Source organism: Dasypus novemcinctus, chromosome 2 (assembly GCF_030445035.2).
Source record: "Dasypus novemcinctus isolate mDasNov1 chromosome 2, mDasNov1.1.hap2, whole genome shotgun sequence".
Classification (NCBI taxonomy): domain Eukaryota; kingdom Metazoa; phylum Chordata; class Mammalia; order Cingulata; family Dasypodidae; genus Dasypus; species Dasypus novemcinctus.
Window position 1 is genome coordinate 110,565,161 of NC_080674.1, and position 4,524 is coordinate 110,569,684.

A 4,524-nucleotide genomic window follows, 5' to 3' on the forward strand; every position below is an offset into this window, starting at 1 on the left:
ATATTTTTTTCCTAGAGTTGTAAAAGTTGATCCACACATTAATGTAGTTAAAAGATGGTTCTCTTCTGGATGATTCAATTAGTACATCCAAAATAAGGCTCCAGCTGCCATAAGTATCTGGCATCAAATCAAAAAAGAGTAGTAAAGGTTATAAATCAACCTCTTTCTACAGCAGGGAAGATTGTTTATACATACAGAGTGTTTTGGTTTTTTCTAGAAACTGATAAAATTTTAGTTAATTATGTAACAAAATCAATTTGTTTTACATGTATGGGGATTAAGCTTTCATGCAAAATAATTATATTGAATTCTCTGTTTCTATTAATTCATTATATCAGTATTGAGAAGATTATATGCTGTTTTGAAAAAAAAATTAGGGATTATATGCCATTTAGAGAAAAATATTATCATTCCATATAACTGTTTAAGGCAATCTCTCTAATATTTTTCTTTATATTACAAAAAACAGAATGGATTTTGAGTTTTTTCCTTTATTTCTAATATGTGTTTATGAGAAAATGCATTAAAATAATGTTAATTATTAAGAAGGAGAAAAGTGACCTCTGCCATCCAGGAGCTATGTTGGTAATATCAGTTAAGCTTTATTTAATGTTACTGTGATTTGGCTGGGCACTTACATCTACCTGGTACTCACAGGTGGCTTTTACTATGATCTACACCTGGCATTCAGAGCTAGACAAGACCACTCTATGACCATGCTGCACCAAGACAGAACAAAAGGCCGCTCCATAATCATGTCTGAATCATTGTCCTAGGCACATGATATAAACATCTTTCTCTTGTCTAATATTAGTATTATTACTTCTTTACAATTTGCAATTTTAACCCCTATCTTGCCTGCCTTCTCTGTAGATAATTAAAGATACCAAATCATAGAGTTACCCCTGCTTCTTAATTAAACAATCTGGAAAACAGCCCCTCTTCCTCAAGCCCACACCAAAATCACCTAGCACAAGCCCAAAGTCTTTCCTGCCACCCTTGTACCAAGTTGGCTCAAGTTTCACCATAGCATGTGTTCTTCCTTGCTGCAACAAATAATTAATCTAACTTGTTCAAATCAGATATGTTCCAGGAGGTCTTTGGTTGGAGGTCATTGACATGATATTTGGAGCATCATATTTTTAATTGGTTACCTATGTAACTCAACAACTTCCATTTTTCCAAATAAACAAGTCTAAGAATAAAACTATAAAAATTAAATTCAATAAGGCATTGGGTAAAAAATGTAGCTCAATGATTTGAACACCTGCTTCCCTTGTTCAAGGTCCCAGGTTAAAGTCCCGGTTCCTCCTTAAAAAAAAATTCAGTAAAATATCATTTTTCTGGGAGAAACAGCATTTTTAGTGGACAAGTGATATGATTAATTCAGCCTATTTTTTCAGTTGTGTTTTAGGTTAATTGCACAATTTCCTGACCTACAGTGGGTTATGATTTAAGTACAATAGTCTTAAGAGAATTTGACCACATGTGGCTTATACTCTAATAAGAAAAACAAAGGTTTACAGACCTATGGTTTTAACCACCTTGTGGCTTCTCTATGAAGAAGGTTTAAATGAACAGAAATGATAAGACAACATGAAAGAGTACGTCTTTGATTTAAGGTTTGCTATAATGCAAATTGTGGTGAACATTGCCCCGATCTTTTTCACCAAATACAATGTATTAAACACTAAAACATTGTTTAGGCACTATAAAATAGTTACTTGTAAGTTTCTAATACACTTTTTAAATTCAAAAAGTATACAACAAAAAGAATATAGGAAAAGCGCAAATAAATATGGTTAAGAATTGATAGAAGATTAAAAATTGAAATTGTGATAAGATGATATATGACTAGGCAGGCAGGGTTCAACTCTCACACAAAAATGAATAAATAAAGAGCCAAAAGCTGTCAGAAAGACCTGCTTTATGGGTTAGTAGACCAGGACAATGCCATACAAATCCCAGGAGGCTAAAGGACAATGCCATACAAATGCCATACAATGGCATACAAATCCCAGGAGAGATGAAGAGCCTGAAATAACAAGCATGAGTTACCAAACTCCATAGTAGCTCGGAAGAGTTCCCCTCAGCCACCCCAAAAATATTAAGCTGGAGTAAAACCCCTGGTTCACTGCAGCTGACTGAGAGGAGAACAGACAACTTCCCCCCATCAGCTGTTTCAAGGGAAAAGTAAGGGGAGTCAGGGAGTTTGAGTTTTCTTCAGTGAATTTGGCCAACAAAGCCCATTCTGAATCTCTGCCCAAACCAGAACACAAGAAAACAGAGATTTCCTCTCCTTAGAAAGGTGTACCAATGAGCACCATCTGCTGGCCAGTCTGGAAATTGCATGTACAAATATTGCTTCTTTCCCCTGTTTCCTGACTCCTGGGAGAAAACATACACCCCATTAGTGAGTCCCTGGTCAATTTTGATAACTTAAGTTGGGCAATTTAAAACAATGAGTTAAACCAAATATCAAAGAAGTGCTGTAGGAAAAAAGCAAGAGAGAGAAATTGGCCATCAGAGTAAAGTCACTAACATATTCAGATATCTAGGTAACAGAAAAAAATTTACAAACCAGTGCTCATATCAGCAGCACATATACTAAAGTTTAAATGATATAGAGGAGATTAGCTTGGACCTGAGCAAGATTGGCATACAAATTCATGAGGTGGTTCATATTAAAAATTAAGTGAATAAAAACCATAATGAGAAACAGGAAGAGAGGGTCCAGCCAAAGGAACTAAATAAATATCCTGGAGAGATAAAGGAATTAATACAATTGATCAATGATAATCATACAACTCTCCTAAAGCAATTCAAAGAATTGAAAGAAAATATAACCAAAGAGGTAAAGGATATGAAAAAGACACTGGGGAGCAAAAAGTACAATTCAAAAGCATATGAAGAAAATTAACAGATTTATGGGAATGAAAGACACAATGGATGAGATTAAAAATAGATTTGTGAGATTAAAAATACATTAGAGGCACATATGAGCAGATTTGAATTGCTTGAAGACAGAATTAGTGATTTCAAAGACAGAACATCTGAACTGGAAAAGATGAAAAAAGGAAGAGAAAGTAAAGAATGGAAAAAAATGGAACAGGGTCTCAAGGAATTGAATGACAATGCAAAACATACAAACATACTTGATACCAGTGTCTCAGATGAAGAAAAAAAAGCAGAAAAAGAGCAGAAAGAATATTTGAGGAAATAATGGCCAAAAACTTCCCAACCATTATGAAAGACATACATATCAATATCCAAGAAGGAAAATGCACCCCAAACAGAATGAATCTGAATATATCTACCTCAGGACACCCACTATTCAGAATGACAAATATAAAAGATAAAGAGAGGATTCTGAAAGCAGTAAGAGAAAAGGAAAGCATCACATAAAAGGGAATATCAATAAGATTAAGTATTTACCTCTCATCAGAAACCATGGAGGCAAGAGGAAAGTAGTGTGAGGTAGTTAAGGTACTGAAAGAGAAAAACTGCCAGCCAAGAATTCTGTATATAGCAAAATTGTCCTTTAAAAATGAGGGTGAGTTCAAACTCTTCACAGAAAAACAAAAACTGATAGACCATGTTACCAAAAGACCAGAATTAGAAGAGATACTAAAGGGAGTGCTGTAGCCTGAAAGGGAAAAGCAAGGGAGAAAGACTTGTAGAACAGTTTAGAAATGAAGAATATTAGGAAGGGTAAAATACAGAGTAAAAAGACAATAGTAAACTATTACAACAGAAAGCCAAAGGACAAAATGGATGAAGTAAGAAATGCTTTTAAAGCAATAACATTGAATGTTAATGGCTTGAAGTCCCCTATGAAAAGACATGCTCTGAACAGATTAAAAAAAATAAGAGCCAACTGTATGTTGTCTAAAAGAGATGACCTCAGATGTAAGGACACAACCATGTTAAAAGTGAAAGACTGGAAAAAAATATTCATGCAAATAGTAATATAAAGAGTTGGAATAGCAATGCTAATATAGGAAAAAATAGATTTTAAATACATAACTGTTAGAAGGGATGAAGATGTTCATTATATATTAATAAAATGGGGAATTCACTGAGAAAAAATAACTATGCTACATATTTATGCTTTAGTGCCCAAGATACATGAGGCACACAGTGGCAAAGCTGAAGGAAGAAATAGATGTCTCTGCTATAATAGTTGGAGACTTCAATACACTCTCAGTATTGGATATAACTGGACAGAGGATAAATAAAGAAACAGTGAGCTTGAATAATATGATAAATGAACTGGACCTAACAGACATCTATAGAGCATTGCACCCCAAAATAGCAGGATATACATTCTTTTCAAGTGCCCATGGATCCTTCTCCAAGATAGACTGTATATTGGGTCACAAGCAAGTCTCATTAAATTTAAAAAGACTTAAATTATACAAAACACTTTCTGTTAGCATAACAGAATGAGGCTGAGAGTCAATTATGGATGGGAAAAGGGAAAATTCATAAATATTTGGAGAGTAAGCAACACACTCCTAAGTA

At 34.2% G+C, this 4,524-nt stretch overlaps 1 non-coding gene across 1 annotated transcript; it reads left to right on the forward strand.

Moving 5' to 3' along the window:
* The first annotated feature begins 2,583 nt into the window (after positions 1-2,583).
* On the forward strand, positions 2,584-2,689 carry LOC111762080 (U6 spliceosomal RNA). Its single transcript, XR_002795290.1, has one exon. It is a non-coding gene; the product is annotated as a U6 spliceosomal RNA (small nuclear RNA).
* The last annotated feature ends 1,835 nt before the right edge of the window (positions 2,690-4,524 follow it).